The sequence below is a fragment of the Moschus berezovskii genome, chromosome 8 (genome assembly GCF_049115385.1).
Source record: "Moschus berezovskii isolate FMDL1 chromosome 8, NW_MosBer_1.0, whole genome shotgun sequence".
NCBI classification, from domain to species: Eukaryota; Metazoa; Chordata; class Mammalia; order Artiodactyla; family Moschidae; genus Moschus; species Moschus berezovskii.
In genome coordinates this window covers 41024445-41044566 of record NC_142467.1, presented here as the reverse complement: position 1 = coordinate 41044566, position 20122 = coordinate 41024445, and the positions used below count along the sequence as shown (strand labels likewise).

Genomic DNA, 20122 nt, shown 5'->3' with positions numbered 1-20122 from the left:
CGCAGAGAGTCGGACACGACTGAGCCACTGAACTGAACTGAACTGAATAATTCCTGTGGCCTTGATGCTGAGGTTCTGGACATAAAAACAAAACAGTTGGTGGGACTTTTCTGTAAAAATGATGACTTCTAACCCAGATGCTCAGAAAAGAAAATAGAGTGAGCTCTTCCCAGATACCCCATCCCCCTCCTCCATGGGCTGAGCCAGAGGCTTATCTTTTCCTGGTTAGTCTGGAGCAATGCTTTGCTCAGCTCTGACCCAGAGGTTGGCGTGGTACAGATGGCAAGGCTACACACCTGCTCACAGAATTGGAAAATCTCGGTGGCATCTAGAGCTTCACAAGGCATGCATCCTATGTTCTCTAGAGAGAAGGAGGGCTGTGAGCTGGGTAACCCACAATCGTCACAGGGCCATCCCAATTCTCTCCCTTTTAGGCTAACCCTTACACTCTCATTTCTGCACATGTGTAGCCTTCCTTCTACTGCATCAGGTAAGACATCAAAGTGTCCTTCATTATAATAGTCACTGGGGAAAATATGGGATGACTTGAAATCTGAGAAAATCAGACCTTTTCGACTAGAATCTCCATGAGGGCAGAGCCTATGGGCATCTGATACATGGTATCTCCAGTAAGTACACTATGGATGATGATCAATAAATATCTGCGGAATGGATGAATGAACAATCAAGGCACAGTGCCACATTTCAACTACCTTGGTGGCTAAATACTAACGACAATGCCACATGCTCAGGATGCTAAGGCTGTCTGCCTGCAGCCAAATCCTGGTTTTGCCACCTTCTTGTTGCATGACTTGGAGCAAATTCTTAACTCTTTGACTCAGGTTCTTCACATGTAATTTGGGGATAATAATAGTACTTCTCTCACAGTGTTAGGGTTTTTTTTAAGAACAGATGTCTAAAAATATGTCATATACTCAAAACAGTGAGTACAGTGTAGTTAGTACCTTTTAAGTGTTAGCAGCAATAGTTGTTGTTATTTGCTAAAGGCAATTGGGGGATTCATTCAGTCAACAAACATTTTTTGAGCATCTGCTCTGGGGCAGACATAGTATTAGGCACTGCGAATACTCTGGTGAACCCAATAGAAATAGATTGTCAGATAATCAATTCACAGATTGAGAACTACTTAAGGTCATCAATTGTAAGAATTCCCATTTCTTGAGTTCTTAATATGCACCATTTATAATCTGCTAAGTGCCTTGCTCATATTATCTGCTTTAATCATTACAACAAACTAGTGAAGACTATATGTTTATTTCCCCCATTATTCAAGATAAGAAAATAAAATTTTAAGTAGTGAAGTAACCTATCAAAAGCTAGAGAGCAGGGCTTTTATCCACTCTTTCATTCAACAACCACTGGGAACCACTGTATTCAAGGCTCTATGTTGACAAGAGAATAACTAGTACACACAAGAAAGTCACAGTGATAGCCACAAGTTTTTCAAAAGCAACCTGTCTCAAACTGAAAGCACACAGCAGAGAAGGGTTATAATAGTTGAGCTATGATATGACATGTATCTCCATGAATATGGGACAACAACACTAAACAAGTAACAGTTCATTTTGACAATCTGCTTGCTGCTGCTGCTAAGTCGCTTCAGTTGTGTCTGACTCTGTGCGACCCCATAGACGGCAGCCCACCAGGCTCCCCCGTCTCTGGGATTCTCCAGGCAAGGACACTGGAGTGGGTTGACAATCTGGTTGCCAACAAGCAAACAAATAGTGTTTGAAGCCAATTCAAATGCACCTGCCATTTAAAAGCATTAATAATTTTAAAAATATATGATCTATTAGAAAAAATAATCAGCATTCTTTTTAATTCAGGCACTACAGAAGCTAAGTAATCACTGTTGCAATTAATTGCTTCCTCGTTGCTTGCCACTTTCCTTTCATCACAAGAAATTAAAGAGTAGAAGCAATTTTACAATATATATTTATTCAAGCTAAGATGACTTGACATCATTTATTGTATCTGTACTTCCCAAACATTAACTTATTATTCTTTTAAAACTAAAATTCCTTTAGCTCCAAACTGACTTAGCATACTCCCTGCAGTGACATACTTGATAATCATGACTCAAAAATGTGGAGCTGGAAGGAGCTGAGATAATATGTTGTCACTCCCATATTTATCATTACATTTCCTGAATCACCCAGCTTCGTAATGATGATTTCTTTCCATTCTTTGCACTGTTTGGCAACTACATGTTTTGTGAATACCTAAGAACGCTTATAAATATTCTCCTTCTTTGCAGCCAATAAATCTTTAAAATTAAAAGACAAAGTTAAAATGACTTCTGCACTTCACCAATGCCTCCACTAAATGTACCATACATCTCGCAATTTTATTATTCACAGTTTAAGACTCAGTGATGACTTTCAATCTTACTTTGCGGATAAAGAAGGAGGGGTATGCTTTGTAGTTTACTGAAAGCTATTTTAGGAGTTAGTCTTGAGGGTTGGATATTTTATTCTTTCTGTTTCTTCATCCTTCCCTCTCCATCCACCTTTATTGACATGGGCACCAGCCTTTTGTTCCACACAATTTTTTTTCCTTTTAGAGTCAGAAATGGAGAGACAAATATTATAGAAACAACAATTTCAAGGATCTGGTGCAATGACGTGGATCAATGCTTATTGAAATTTCTGGAAGCTTGATCTGCTGAGAACATAGTCAGACAGTATGGCTCATATTTCTAGATAATGATCACAGAGTGACTGGGGGATGGGGTGGTGAAAGTGAAGCTTCTGGGCAAACGATAGCAAGGCTTTAGCACTGGGGAAAATCCACAGATGCTTAGGAAAAAAAGTATGTCTGGGCTTGAAGTGATATCCATTTATATACTGTTCTAATTCTACTGAACTATTTGCTATTTAAAGAAGCCCTCCTCCCACCTTTATGCTCTCTACCAAATCACACCTTTTTTTTAATTTTTAATTGGAGGATAATTGCTTTACAATGTTATGCTGGTTTCTGCCCTACAATGATGTGAATCAGCCATAAGTATACATATAATTGGGCTTTCCTCATAACTCAGTCGGTAAAGAATCTGCCTGCAATGCAGGAGACCTGGGTTTGATTCCTGGGTTGGGAAGATCCCCTGAAGAAGGAAATGGCAAGCCACTCCAGTATTCTTGCTGGAATTGTCTTGGAAAATCCCATGGACAGAGGAGCCTGGTGGGCTACAGTCCATGGGGTCGTAAGAGTCAGATACAACTTAGCAACTACACCACCACCACCACCATACATATAAAATCTCTCTTCCCTCTTGAATGACCTTCTCATCCCTCCTGCCAATCCCACCACTCTAGGGCATCACAGAGCACTGGGCTGAGCTCCCTGTATTATATAGCAGCTTCCCACTAGCTAGCTATTTTATATATGGTTATATATATGTATATAAGCATATATATATATATATTAATGTTATTCTTTGAATCCGTCCCCCATCTACTTCAAATGCTATGTCCACAAGTCGATTATCCACAGCTACTTCTCTATTCCTGCTCTACAAATAGGTTCATCAGTACCATATATATGTGTTAATATATGATATCTGCTTTTCTCTTTCTGACTTATTTCACTCTGGATAACAAGTTCTAGGTTCATCCACCTCACTTCAACTGACTCACATTCATTCCTTTTTATGACGAATAATCTGTTGTTTAAATATACCACAACTTCTTCATCCATTCATCTGTCAATAGACATCTAGGTTACTTCCATGTCCTGACTATTGCAAACAGTGCTGCAATGAACACTGGGGTTCTTATTTCTTTCATAACACTTTTATGAAAGTCTGAAAATTATGTTATTTACTTGCTAACTTCTGTATTGCCTTCCTTCTCTTAGTAGAATATAAGTATCTTGGCGGCAAGAACCTCATTTTTCTGGGTCACAGAGCCTAGAAGATGCGTAGAAGGTAATTGGTATCAAAAACTTTCTTGTTAAATTAAAATGTTAATATTATTACACCCTCTCTTTCAAAAAACAAAATGATAACAAAATATTCACTACTGATAGGATAATCTTAAGTTCTAGAAAGAACTTAGACTTCTTCAGCAATGAAATACATTCTACCATTTTAGGAGTTACTATGATGATGGCATATTGTCAAGTTCATGTGTTAACATCATAAACATTACAGATAAATTTATAGACTCATGATTGATGCATATGAATATCAAAGTTTCAAGCCACCTTAAAGATTTTGCTCAGAAACAATAATACTACAGCCTTGTCCAAAAACCATCTTAAAATATAAAATGACGTCATGTCAAAAGAAAGTGGCATAAATGTATCACATTCAATTCAGTAACTTATGAAGAAATACAACAGATGCAAATGTCTTCAGACAAGACAAGAATTCCCTCCAAATACAAGAGCCCATAACAGAAGACGAAGATCTCTCTGGTCCCTAAATGAACCACACGGCACTGGGATTGTCATTAGCTACTGTAAGGCAATGAAGAACTTATAAAATCAGAGCCAATGTGTTATTAAGACCAGGCACAGTGGCTTTAAGGCAATATAGATTTCTGAGCTATTTATTTATTTATTATTACTATTGTGGGTCCCACTGTCCCAGCTGCAACAATCCCAACTCTGCAGGGCCCATGTAACAAGGCGATAGTATCTGAGAAATAATGAGCTGAGGAATGCTGTTCTTTCTTTCAGAGCAATCTCAGGTGCGATCTTATACCGTAAGGACTGGATCAATACACCCAGCAGCAAACCGCTCGATACCCCCTGAATTATTGCTTCATTTTTCTTCTTATTATAGATGAGTTGTGTTATTATTTTCCCCAAATCAATATTTTACAACCTTTTTTATCCGTTTCTCCATAAATTTTGTGATTACTTTAAACTGGGAATTCCGGTACACTAAATAAGATGCAGTATCTGAAAGGGATGGAATGTACTGACATGTTTTTGTTTTTGTTTTTGTTTTACTCTTTTAGACAAAGTGCCTTGTTTAAAGGCACATCATAATCAATAGCTGAAGGAACGTTTTCACAGAGAAAGTTTAACATAACCCTGTACCTGCAAAATTAAAGTGCAAATCCTTTAAAATAGCAGCAGCCCAAACAACTGCAAAGCTGAAAAACACAGAAGGAGGTGCGATTGATCAGCACTTAGCATCTGAAATTTCATTCCTAATGCTTCTTCTCTCCTCCAGTTTAAGGGCCAATGCAATTCCCTTAAATTGTTTCTCACAAAGGAGATAAGTCTATGCACCTTGGAGAGAGCTAATTGGCTTCTATAGCTGTCTCCTGCTAAGTGTTTAAAACATCAGCAAATCAAATCATGTAAACTCATACCCTGCTCTGCTGTCAGTTCGCTCCAAGCTTGATTATTTAGATGTTCACATTAGCAGTGCCCACACTTAAGAAAGAAACCGGGAATACACTCCCTCTATGAGTTCCGGGATGACTTGAGTTAATTCTATGCTTCCTATGAAATAATGTGTGTTATTTGGCAGAGATGCTCAGTGGTAACTAAATAATCATTACTGTGCAGCCAGTGGTAATTACATGGTAATTCACATTAACTTCATAATAAGCACTGTATTTTTCACTATATCCATCTGAGGATGAAGCAGAACCATAGTCTTTCATTTCTTTTTACTGCCACCCAAAATAAAAATAAAGTAAAATCACTTTAAGGGCAGAAGGACAATATAGCCCTGGTGAGTTAAGCTACAGATTTCATTAAAGAAATACTTAAATCCATTAAGTCTAATTAGACATGACATCCCAGAATTCACAAACAGCACTTCTAATAAACTCATTAAAAAATTTTGGTGGCTTCTTTAGAAAATGGGAGGAAATTATGTTATATTACAGGCTGTTATATTACATTAAGGTTTTATAATTTTATATGGCCTCTTCTCTTTTTATGTAAAAACCTACAGAACTTTATAAGAATAGTTCTACTTAAATCAATGAGTCTTAAACAACAATGTGCTTCTTGTAATATGTACTTAATAATGCAATAAACTATTCTAAGTGGTATAGAATAAAAGGTGAAGCACTTTATTTTGATTGGCTGAAAGGTATCAGGATAAAGGGACCTAATTCCTTACAGCATTGCAGTGCACAAGTTATATTCAAATCTCCATTTACATATATATTATTTAATTTGGGCAATTATCAAATCCCGAAACCACTTTTCCATTACAACCTGGACCCTTAGAAGGATTCACATCATGAGTGCATCATATATAAGTGTACAAAAAAGAATTCTGAGAAGAAACCAGTGGGAACAACTTTAATTGAATACTTATATTAGTAGATTAAATTGGGTCTGTTGTAAATGAGCCACCCTTAATTAGCTGCAGTTAGAAGTGGAATCTTTTTGCCTTTTCATACTGTTCATGAGATTCTCATGGCAAGAATACTGAAGTGGTTTGCCATTCTCTTATCCGGTGAAGAAATTAAAAGATGCTAGCTCCTTGGTAGAAAAGCTATGACCAACCTAGACAGCATATTAAAAAGCAAAGACATTACTTTGCCAACAAAGGTCTGTCTAGTCAAAGCTGTGGTTTTTCCAGTAGTCATGTGTGGATATGAGAGTTGGGCTCTAAAGAAAGCTGAGTGCCGAAGAATTGATGCTTTTGAACTGTGGTTTTGGAGAAGACTCCTGAGAGTCCCTTGGACAGCAAGGAAATCCAACCAATCCATTCTAAAGGAGCTCAGTCCTGGGTGTTCATTGGAAGGACTGATGCTAAAGCTGAAACTCCAATACTTTGGCCACCTCATGCGACGAGTTGACTCACTGGAAAAGACTCTGATGCTGGGAGGGATTGGGGGTGGGAGGAGAAGGGAATGACAGAGAATGAGATGGCTGGATGGCATCACCGACTCTGTGGACATGAGTTTGAGTGAACTCCGGGAGTTGGTGATGGACAGGGAGGCCTGGCGTGCTGTGATTCATGGGGTCGCGGAGAGTCGGACACGACTGAGCGACTGAACTGAACTGATTCGCAAAATAACTAGTTAAGTCCATTTATGTATGATTTGTTCCAGTTCTGTATGCAAATCGATTATACATCAGATCAGTTTGGGAAAAGCTCTTCCTACAGAAGTCTCAGTTACCTTCTCTACAAAATGGGCAGGTTGGTTTAATATATCTCTGAGGGCCTTTCTGGTTCTAAAATTCAGACTTACGAGTCTGCTCTTCTCAAACCCTGTTCTGATAAGATCCACTGCTAAGTGAGCACTTGGATGCAAGTACTATGCTAAGTGTGTCACATGCATTACCTAACTGGATCCTTACAGTAACCATATGAGAGATTATCATTCCCCATTTCTGAACTGAACTGAAACAATCTAAAACTGTAATAATATTAAGAAACAGTTCAGATCATATCAACCAGTGCTAAGTGCTATGAATAAAATAAAATATAATCGGAGAAGACAATGGCACCCCACTCCAGTACTCTTGCCTGGAAAATCCCATGGACGGAGGAACCTGGTAGGCTGCTGTCCATGGGGTCGCTAAGAGTCAGGCACGACTGAGCGACTTCACTTTCACTTTTCACTTTCATGCATTGGAGAAGGAAATGGCAACCCACTCCAGTAATCTTGCCTGGAGAATCCCAGGAACAGAGGAGCCTAGTGGGCTGCCATCTATGGGGTCGCACAGAGTCGGACACGACTGAAGTGACTTAGCAGCAGCTATATATAATAAATGTGCAATGCTGGAGAGGCAGCCTAAGACCCTAGAGGCCTCCATCTAACTACTGAATCATATCCGCAGAAAACTAAAAAATAAAGTAAAAGTATTTTAAGTCCATTTTTATATTAAAAATATGAAATACAAAAATGTCTAACCAGTTACTTAGGGTGAAAAAGATCCAGTACCAGACCCATCACTAGGTAATCTAGATGACTTTAAATGAATCACTGTACCTCTCTCTAAACCGCAGTTTTCATGCCTGAAAATGGGTCTAAAAATACTTGCCCTTTCTACCTTAAAAAAGAGAATTAAATGGGAAAGGCTTGGTCAACCATCCAGACTGCACTTAGGTAAATTTACTTAATTACATAGAAGACAAAAAGGAACAAAATTGGACCATCTGCAGAACCATAGATGGACCTAGAGACTGTCATACAGAGTAAGTCAGAAAGAGAAAAACAAATCTTGTATACTAACACATATACGTGTGGAACCTAGAAAAGTGGTATAGACGATCTTATTTGCAAAACAGAAATATGACAAAGGCATAGGGAACAAATGTATGAGCACCAGGGGAGGAAGAGGGGGAGAAACTGGGAGATTGGGATTAACAATATATGCACTAATGATACTATGTACAAAGTAGATCAGAAGAGCCTACTGTATAGCACAGGGAACTCAACTCAATGCTCTTTGATGACCTAAATGAGAAGGAAATCTAAAAAAGTGGGAATATATGTATACATACAGGCTTCCCTGGTGGCTCAGATGGTAAAGAATTTGCCTGCAATGCAGGAGACCCCGGTTCCATCCCTGGGTTGGGAAGATCTCCTGGAGGAGGGCATGGCAATCCACTCCAATATTCCTGTCCTGAGAATTCCATGGACAGAGGAGCCTGGTTGGCTATAGTCCATGGGGTCAAAAACAGTCAGACATGACTGAGCAACTAACACATACAGATACACACATACATGTATACATACAGCTGATTCACTTTGCTGTACAGTAGAAACTAACACAATATTGTAAAATTATACTCCAATAAAAATTAATCTAAAAAAGAAAGACAAAGATGAGACACAGAGGCCCAATAGTCAAGCTTGCTCTTTGGTCCCCAACATATAACTTTCTGACAAGTCACAATAATTTTTTAGCTTTGATGCCAATAATCTTATTAAGCAAAATTTCCAAGTCTTTAGATGATCCTCCTACATCATCTGAGCTAATAGGTGCACATGTTCCCTTTTCTAGTCTTGAACAAACTGGAGAAGAACAAGACATACAAGCCAGCTCAGAACAGATTCTTCAGGGACACTTCCCTGCATCCAAACCTCCCAATAAACTCAAATAATTGGCTTGGTCTCAGCGAACATTTAACAAGTCAGTTAACACCAAGAGGAAACTATGTATATCTGCAGCATGACTGGGAGGACCTTATTCTATGCAGATATTTAATGTGAATATATTCTTGGCACTAAAGTGAAAGTGAAAGTCGCCCAGTCATGTCCAACTCTTTGCGACCCCATTAACGGTAGTCCATGGAATTCTCTAGGCCAGAATTCTGGAGTGGGCAGCCTTTCCCTTCTCCAGGGGGTCTTCTCAACCCAGGTATCAGTCCCAGGTCTCCCGCATTGCAGGAGGATTCTTTACCAGCTGAGCCATAAGGGAAGCCCTCTTGGCACTAAATACAGGCCTAAAATGACTGAATATTATGTGGGAGTTGAGATTTCCTGATGCTAATCACCAAGACTGATCCCAGGTGGCACTGCCCAGCCGGTCAGGCATCGCCCCTGTGATACACAGAAGGGAGCTACAGTTGATATTAATAGGGAAAAGATGAACAACTACATTTGGAGGCCAAAGAGCCATGGGTTCAAGGGCAAGTCTGCTCTTCTGATGTTATTCCTGCCCATGATTTAGAGAGTCCCAGCTTCTGTCTACTCCCTCACTTTTGAAAGGTTTGGCAGAAATTCTCCAATCTCACATTAATGGGATGATTTGTACTTTCAGTGCCTTGAATAATATAAGATCCATTTAAGATCCAGTTTATTCAAATAAAAAATACTATGTGGTATAGAATTCAGTTCACGCCAAGAATCATTCTCCAGGCAAGAACAGAGTGAGTTGCCATTCCCTTCTCCAGGGGATCTTCCCAACCCAGGGATCAAACCCAGGTCTCCCACATTGCAGGCAGATTCTTTACCATCTCAGCCACCAGGGAAGCCCCTCAGAGTATTCAGTTCACACCAAGGATCACATATACCATATGAACCACCAATAGAAAAGATGGATCAGTATGCTGACATAAAAGAAAAAAATACTCTTCTTTTAAAAAGCTCCCTTGTTACATACTTAAAGTCTCTCTAAAGACAAAGTGGTTTCCAATTATGTTATTTTTAAAACTAAATTCTATTTGGGGCAGGAAGTAACTATAATCCATGATGGTTTGGTAATGCTTAAGAGGTCGCCTTAAGAGGACAGCAGAAACAAGGAAGATTAGAAAACTTACATAAATGTAGCAATTTTATCGGGTCTCTCACCATTATAAATGTTCCTCAAAACAAGAGTTTCAAAGACCAGTTTTAAGAACATTGCTGAAGTGGTTATGTTTGGAGACTTAAATATAGAAAATGGTTAGTTATGGCTTTGATAAAATTTCCAGTGAAAGTATCATGTCCAGACTCAAACAGAAGATCTCAAACAACTAAAATAGAAGAGAATATAGTAGGACTAAAAATGACTCTGATTTTGCTAATAAAGTCAATTTGTTTTGTAATAAAACAAACTGATATTAAAGATGACTGTAATGAGTGTGAATAGAAGTATAAACCCTAAAGGTGGAAGTTATATTTGTAACTGTTGTCAATTATGTATGGGATTTTAAATATGTATACTTAACTAAATTAATGTGCAAAATACTATAAATAGACTCATTGGCATCTATAAATACATATGTTTGGCTAACTTGGTCCTAAAATATAGAAAACTTTTTAGGAAAATGACAGAACACCTTATATTCAAAATCATCCTCTTGTTCTGACATATATGGTGCTAAAAGTTCTGTGAAGGAAAAGATGTGGCTATCCAACAAGAGGGGAACAATTAGGTAAATTATGATGTGGCCACAAATAGACTATTACATACCCACTAAGATGCATTTAGGAAGAGATTAAGCTAATAGAGGACATGTTTACTCTCCAATTCAAATTACAAAGGAGGATACAAAACTATATAAACATAGTGTGATTAACTCTGACAAAAATACATAAGAGTTCCCAAAATAATCTTAGAAGACTAAAAAACATATTTCTTCATACTTCTCATGTTTTTAAAATTTTCCCTCCTATATGAATATGCATGATGTGCATCATGACCTGATTTGTCTAAAATATGTAAGGCTCCGGTTCGTCCTAGACCTCCTAGAAATAGCCCCACTCTCCCATCGCCAACAATCTAATCTTTTTGAAATCACATAATTCAAAAAAGGAGAAAGTGAAAGTAATGCCACAGGGGATTTACTGCTTCCCAGGCTCTGGTATCCTTTGACTGGGGTCCAAATCCTGGCTCCTCCATTTATTAACTACATCACCTAGGGGAAGGCACTTCCCCTTTCTAAGTGTTTTTATCCAAAGAGAGGTGGCCTTACACAGATTCTCAGAGGAAAAAATGTTTTACATTCCAGTAATGCAGTCAGGAAGAAGATGAACAGAGAGGATACAGTAAGAAAAAAAAAAGTGTGAGATAGGAGAGAACAACGATAAGTCCAGAAAGGCGGATGGAAGCCCACATAGGAGAGACAGGAGAGAAAAGAGTTCAAAACTCTAGTAGGAAACAGTGCTCTCCTAGGGAAGAAGGTCGGAGGGGAAGCTGCATTGCCCCATCTACTGTTATCATTTTGGAATTCATAGATGTTAAGTGTTTCAGATGAGTTCTTGTTTTAACCTGTGGGGAGCACAGTGCCGCTTCACAGAGTGGGGGAAATTTTACAGACTTCATTGGTGGTTCCGGTTGAGAACAAACGGCTATGGGGGAGAGGGTGCTAGCCCAAACCTCTGAGACTGGGGTCCTCTGACACCTGAGGCCTTCAGAGCTACTCATGCGCAGTCAGTGGGGGTGGCTGATGAACCCCAACCAATAAGGAATGCAAGAACAACATGGGTATAAGACCAATGACCCTGTGCTGTAGGCTTTTCAGGAACAAAAGGAGACGAGAATCCAGATTCAATGTACCTATGCTTCAACAAGATGAAGCTACAACTCGTGATGAGATTTTGAAGTGTGAAATGATCATGAGAGATTAAAAATTATTTTACATTTACAAAGCTGTGATGTTTATGATATGTAGTTAAGTGAAAGACCAAATGAATATTATGTAAGGCATCACCCTATTTTGGTAATGATTCAGATATCTATACAGGAAAAAGACAAGACATATCCCATTAAAAAATAATATTAACAGCTAACGTGTTATTTATGTATAAAGAACTGGGATAAATGTTGACACTTTTAATACTGTTTTAATTATTTTCTGTTGGTGCTTACTGAATTGTCTGAAATCAGCATGGGCAACTTTGCAATAAAAAAAGAAAAGTTTTAATGCTCTAGTGGGCGCCATACCACTTAGTTAATGGACAGAAAGACAAACATCCATACCATTATAACGGTGGACTCATGAAACAAAAAATACTTTGCCATCAAACATTTGGAATAAATGTTAGGAAAGGAGAAAAAGAAAGAACTTCCATTTTCATCTCCCTCCCACCCACTGCCCTCAGGATAGTAGAGAAAGTTTCACAGTTTAAGTACTGGAGGGTTAATTTATCATGATGCTGGTTTAAAAAACAAAAAACAACAGCCTTGAAAACTTCCAAATAGTTTATTGGCTTTGAAAACCAAATCATGTTCAATCATACTAAATAGATTAGAGGTTCAAGGCTTTATAGTATTGCATTACATTGGCATGAATGCATATAAAGCTCAGTCCCTACCTTTATTGTTAATAGCTTTCTAATCCCTGACTAGAAATTTATAGTTTAGAAATGGCAACACATCTTAAAGATTAAAGCCATGTGACAAATAGTTCATGTCCCTTAATAACCAAATCACATGCCTTAGATTGGGGACGCTTATCTGCCTTTTCCTTCTATACGGTTTCATTGGTAGGAACTACTTTATATCCCTATTACATGAATGATGAATGGGGCCGTTGGTTATGGTCTGTTATTTGCTTGGCTGTAGTCAATATGTTTTCTTTGGACAGGGATTTCTGTGATTTATCTCTCTCCTGGCCTTATCACTTATTAACTCCGGGTAGACAGGAAAAAGCCAAGGTTGTATATAAGGCCTAGTGGCCATTTAGACCTCTAATGTCAGTGAAAATATCCCTTTTAATGATCCTGTTACACTAGCTACTCAAGTCCTGATTACACTCCACTCCAAATAGGAAATAAAGGTCGTATTTCTTGGAAAGTATGTACATAAAATATGCAAAATAATATGCTTCCTTCAGACCAGCTTTATTCTTTGCAGAAACGGCTTTCATTTTACAGATGTCACAGAAGTACAATGGGTATTTTCAGTGATTCTTGTTGCTCTTGCCCCTGGATGGCACCAATGGTGTTTAAGTTTACAGATGCCACTGGGTTGAGGACCACCAATCACATCAATGTATGTCAGATCAGGAGCGATCGTATTTTGTGAAAAAATTCCCTTTGGCAGAGAAGAGGCTTGGGACTTAGCCTTTGGATCACAAAAGCAAAAGAGAATAAACATTCTCTCTGCCTTGAATTCTTTTCTTTGTGTGTAAATGGCTCATTTGGAGTAATATTTGAGACATGTGGACAGGAGCAGCCTGTTAATTTTTCTTTCTTCTTGGGTCTTTTCCAATTAGGACACAGCTAAGGCAAAACTGCTCGTCAAGTGTTCATTACACAGCCCTTCTTCAGCTGCGTCCTAAGTGAAAACAATCTGATATAAAAGAAAACACATTCTTGCCTTCCTTTCCCCCATTCTTACTGAATTTTCTTAGACCCATCTTTATAACAATTAATACATGTGCAGAATACTACCCTTTATAAAGCATTTTCATGCCCGTTCTTTCATTGATACCCACAAGACCCTTGGGGCGCCCAGAGGAGTAATAGCCCCACTATCTATTCACTGAGAGGAATCCAAAAGTCTGGGCCTGAGCCCTTCATCCCCTTCACCTCCATATCCAACCCATCTCCAGGTCCTGTCCACTTTTCCTGTTAAATATCTCTTGAATCCTCTCACTATATTCCATCTCTACCCATTACTATCCAAATTAAAGTCATCAAATCTCTTTCCCAGACTGCTGCAAAGGCCTCCTCATAGGTCTTACTTATAGCATCCATTTTGGTTTCCTATGCTCCAGCCAGCCAGAGTTTTTCTGTTTTTGTTTTCTGTCAAAATAAAAGTCTGGTTATGTCCACCTATCCACCTGAAGGACTGCCCATTGCTCTTGAGATGACAGACAACTAAATTCCTCCCCACGGATACAAGGCTTCATAGGCTTGTCTCCGCCTGCTTCTCCAGTCTTTTCTCTTGCCATTCTTTTCCTCTCTCTTGATTTTTCAGCCTCAGAGGAATTTTTACAGCCTTCCAAGATGTCACATTTCCTCTCACTCAGAGCCCTCTTACATGTTCCTCTCTTCTGGAACATGTGGTTTCCTTCCACAAACCCACCCAACTTCATGAACTGCCAGGTTAACTCCTGATCACCCTTTAAATCTCAATTCATGCATCTTTATCTGACAGAAAATATCTCCAACTGACTGACTGGGGGTCCTTTGTTATATTCTTGCCTGAAACTCTGTTCTTGTTTTTCTGGACACTCAGTAGGTTTGAAATTGCAAACTTGTGAATATCCATGTTCCCTCTTAAACTATAAGATCCATGAGAACATGGTTTTACTCCACACAGTTTTAGAACACTGCCTAGAATAGAACAGACAATCCACAAATACATGTGAGATGAGTGAATGGAGTAACAAAAGAAAACCATGAAATCAGACAACCTAGATCTTTTGATTCTGACTCTAATACCTAGAAAGAAACAATTTCCTTAATCAGATGAAAGCTGGCACATACGTAATATTAAATAAAATGTGCTCTCACAACCAGTTCTTTATATTTTGAAGAGAAACATAACCATTATCTGCTTCTCTCCTTTTGTGTTTGCTTTTAGGGAACACTCATATTGTACCAGGAAAGCATTACATACACTGACCTATTGACTTCTTAGATGCAGTTACTGTTAAAATATCTCATCTTACAGATAAAAAATTAGTACTATGCAATATAGCTCCAACCCCATTTTTTTTCCTTTAACAAAAAATCCAACTACTATTCTCTCTACATGTAAGTGCACATTAAAGGAGATGGATTCTTAATTAACAGCTCTTATTTACATTCCCTGCCATCCAGAGCACAAAAATCAATGAGGACCCATTGATTCTGTGCAATATGTCACTCAATTACTAGAGAACACCTATCGTAAGTAAGATACTGAGTCAGGGTGCTTATAGTGGGCAAAACAAGATAATTTCAGGGAGGTTTGCTGCCTGTGGACTTTTTGAGATGTGTCTATCTAAGAACAGAAGAAGAGAGTGAAGGTATAAGGAAGTGAATGTTGAATGAGCCATCTAAGCACATGCAACAAAAGAGCTCCAAGGACAGTGACTCTTCCAGCTAATCAAGATGAACCATAGGAAACATCAAAGTCACCTAGTCAACTGGCTCATTTTACAATAAAAACACTGAAGTCTGGAGCACGTCAGCAACTTGTCCCACGTCTCATAGCCAGTTAGCAGGGCTGGGACTAGAACACAGACCTCCCTGATCTCAAGCCAATGCTCTGGCCACTTGCTACAGTGGCCAGAGAACACTTCAGAGGGGAATCAAGTTTGAACTGGATCTAGGAAAATCACTATATTCAAAGTTGCTAACCATGAAGTAAGCTTGAGGCATAGTGGGGAGACTGGGAGTAGAGGAGCCGAGAAACCACCCGACCCAGGGCACAGTGAAATGTGAACGACAAGCCCAGGGGTTTGGGCTATATCTTACACATAGGGAGCAAATAGGAAAAGTTTCTCTGCACAGAAATGGTACAAAAGTGACTTTTTGGAAGCTTAATCTGGCAATGAATTAGTGTAAGAAGAGGCAGAAAAATAGGAGATTCACTCGATGGAAACTCTCTACTTTTTCCCTAAGCCTGATAACTTTGTTTATCCTCAGGATGGCAGCCTTCATTTGTGCAGGTTTCCAAGAACTAAAAACAGAGCTTTCTGCCTGAAACCTCTTGAAAGGTGAGTTAAAGCTAATTATAACCTAATACCTTTGAAGGGGGCTGGTGATAGATGGTACCCATGTTACTATAGCCTCCAGAAGAGGGGTTGAAGTTGGGGATGGAAATAAGAGAACAAGTGTTCTGTTCCCGAAAAATCAACACCTGAGAACTTAATAAATCTGCGATGCTTTATTAAATGTTTATTATTTGAGGCCATTTCTAAGAAAATACTTGTTTAATCAAAATAGTCATGGTCACATTCATAAATCTTTTTCTTACTATCTTATTTATACTGTGCTCTCTTTATTTGTGGTTGATAAGCAGCAGCAGCAGCAGCAGCAGCAGCAGTATTACTTATTTCTCTAATTTACTGATGACTACAGGTCTATTACTAAAACTCCAAAGGACATTTCATAGACCTCTGGAACATGATGGACAAGATAAACAACATGTAAAATATTTACACCATATTGGGGACAGCAATGAATGAATGCATGATAATGATCATCGCTTATTAATGGAAACTACTGATATCTGGCTAAGTGCTCATTAGCTCAACTTAAGTGCTTTATACACATTTCCCTGATACTAAGAACAACCCCAGCAAGTTATTTTTCCTTGTAATAATGTAAACATGAGGCAACTGTGATTTAGAGCCATCACACCACATACCCAAAATAATCTCTCTGGTAAGAGGCAGAGCTGAGATTTCAATCTGTACCCATCAACTCTTAAACCCAAGGACTTAATCACTATGCTGCATCATCCTCCTTGGAAGTGAGAAAGAAAAGACTAGGGGGGAGGAATGAAAAGAGCGAGAAGCGAAGAAAGAAGACGAGAGAGTGGGGGTAGAGGGAGAACACAGAGGAATGGGGAGAGAACAAAAAAGAAAACTGCAAAGATATGGTGCATGTCATCAACTTTCATGGAATATATCCAGGCAACATGACCCTTCTACATGCAAAGTAATTCTGGGCATATGGTACAAACAGGAAGCATTTCCAGGAAGAATATTTACTTCAAAGTAAAGTCTGAGACTAACAAGAATTTTGTTTAGTCCTTCCACAGGAGCAGAAAGCTTGGTGGAAAATGTTAAGAACAGGAGAACTCAGCAGCAGAAAGAATTAGAGATGTCACCTGATCAAACCAAATCTGAGCCGTTAGATTAGCACCCTTTGGGGCTTTCACCAGCTTTGGGGTGACAGGCAGTATACGGCTCTTGGTGCACACCTCAGCTGGTCTAACATCCTGGTGGCCCACTGCTCCAGTCATATTTTCCCCAAAGACACCACCCGCTCCAATAGAGAAATAACTGGAATGAAGTTTAAAAGTACATTTGGATTTGGACACCACTTATGAAGAAAAACCAACTAGAAGAGCTTTGAAGAAGCAGTTAACACCTCCTGAGAGTCCTTTAAACCCAAGGTTACTTCAGGTTTAGCAGGAGAGAATTCTACAAGCCACTTAAAGATGTAACAGCAAAGAGGCTATGAGAAGAACAAAGATACCAGATACTGGGGAGGCCCCCTCCAGGGCAGTGGAGGTTTATGGGGATTGACTTCCCATTGGACTGATGGACTGGACACAGGATTAGGGAGGGCTTTGAAAACAGTCCTGTCCTCAGAAACGGTTTTTGTTTCCTCCTATGAGAAAACATGATTTAAAATTTAAAATCAGCCTTGCTCTGCATTTACATGAGAATAACTGGCCACAATAAATCAGATCAGGGACGTGATATCGAGCTCTTTTGTTCCAGTCGAGTTGGGATTCACTTTGCTCCCTCACTCTGATGGCGCAGACACCAGAGAAGGGCACAGCTGGCAGCTGCGGATCCTCACGTGTCCCTGGCCTGAAGCGCCAAAGATGGAGAGCGGCACTCCCGTCCCTACAAGTGGAGCCAGCTTGCAGGCAATCTGTGTTTAGTCAAATTCTTTCCTCCCACCCCCAGAAGCCTGCTTTTATTTGCATAGATTAGGCCAGGCTGTTCCTGTCTCGGCTGTGTAGGGGTTTTTCTTTTTCATTGATTATGGATTTTTAGAGACTTGCACATACGCACGCGCAAATCCTCTCACACACACTCAAAAGCAGCACCTTCGTCTGGAATGTTATTTTTCAGTCCCAGGACATTTTTTTTTTTTAAAGGAAAAATTCCAAGTGATATTCTCCTAAGAAACAGTGTTGGCTCACCCTATCCAGAAAACCAAGCCTCGCATCTTGAAATGCAAGAAAATGAAGTGTGAGCTTCTGTGGGTAGCGATGGAAGGGGAGGGCTGCAGGTTTCCAATGAGCCGAGTGGTTGTTCGGCTACAAAGAACAGAGAGAATTTATGACCCATCTCAATGCCTTTGCTAGAGAGTGGCGACAAGCCGAGAGGTAAACTGAGCAAACCACCAAGGTCTGGCAGCACCAGCCATGAATGTGTGACCCCTTGGTAGGGGCATTTAATGGTAATGATCAAGAGTCTTCGGTGTGGTTCACCAATTAACAGAGACTGTCTTTTGTTAGAAATGATGTAATGTCACAGTGACTGTGAACAGCCAGCTATATCAATGGGGAAGTTTTTGTACCAGTTTCTTCGAAATTTTTATTTTTCCAAATCAGAGAGAGGTAAGTCTCTCTCTTAGAATACTTAAAAAACTAAGTCTTCCTATCTATGGTCCACAGTTTGAGGCAGGATCGGCAAAAGCATTTTTTCATACTTTAAATTTCACGCACACTTAACACACGTGCATGCACACCCAGGACTTCTCTCTCTTATCCTTAACTACTTTGTGAGACTTGCAATTCGGCCACTTTTATCTTTGATCTTAATTCCCCCGTCTGATACAGGTTTTCCAAGATGTGATTTCTTAAATTGATGGCAATTTTTTTAATGGTTAAAAAAAAAAAATCCCAATAATGATGGGTCCCCTAGCTATTTTCTTTTGAGAACTTAAGTAATTTAATGAGGATGATTTTTTTTTTAACTTTTATGGCCAGGTGGCTCAAGGGGATATTTTGTTGAGCACTGATTAAAAATAATTTCTTCTAAATGAGACCTGACCACAGAGTGGAACCATTAATGGGCAGAGACGTTGTCACCAAAGCGGAATCACGCTTGATTGCCTCTCGTTCCTCCCACCACACGAGCGTTTTCTTCTTCTTTTTCTTCTCCTTTTCTTGTTCTTAATGGCAGAGTAAATAAGCAGCCAGCGAGGCCTAAATGTTTTCGACCAAAAACAGAGTCCAAACTCCTCAGAGAAAACATTTGGCCTCTGTGGTTTTGTAATATGTTCCAGAACACCGAGTTCAGTGAAGAACATTGTGAAAAACTCCCATCCATCGGAATGATGGTGGGGAATGTTACAGTATCAGAAGTTTCAATTGGTCCTTTTCCTGCAGGCCCATAATGAGGCTTGTAAAAAAAAAAAAAAAAAAAATTGCGCTATGTGGAAGTTCTCATGGGAAAAATGAATGGCAAGAAATCCTAGCTTTAAAAGAAACAGCTAATCTGCTAGTTTGATTGTTCTTCAAAACTTACGCTGAACCAATGAGCCTAATTAAAAACACTTGGCCTACTTCTATAAAGCATCATAGCTTTCTCTATGCTTCGTTTGTATACACCACAAAACTCCAGATAGACTATTATTTTTTCAAGTGCTTGCTAACAAAGTGCTGACTTTGTTGGGATGGCTGAGCTAATTTCTTGAACTCAGTGTGAAACCTTAGCTAAACAAAATTGTGGTAATTTTCCTTAATTTGTAAAAGTGATTGGAGTGCAAATAAAATTTTCCTCTTGGGTCAATCCTATAATTTTCAATTAACTAAAACTAATCGTCAGGCAGGCACCAAACCTGCATTTTGTTTAAAGGACTGGGAGGCATTTCCAAGGGTCAGGATGCATTAGATGTTTTTATAATTTTGAGAGAGAGGGTTGAGGGGGGAGAGTGAGTCACTGAGAAGCATGGTTGATTTTGTTCCTCCTATTAACATACAACAGGAAAGATGCTTTGAGATAAAATGTCACAGTAAAATAAAATTCGTCCATTTAATTGTATGGTTATAATTAGGATGTGTTAACACAGTTATCCCTTCATGCTCTGAAGTCTCTTCGTGTGAAAGCAACTTACAC

General features: G+C 39.2%; 1 protein-coding gene across 7 annotated transcripts in view; it reads right to left on the bottom strand.

Moving 5' to 3' along the window:
* EBF1 (EBF transcription factor 1) overlaps positions 1–20122 on the bottom strand; it is a 419723-nt gene that overhangs the window by 61446 nt on the left and 338155 nt on the right. The window lies entirely within an intron of this gene.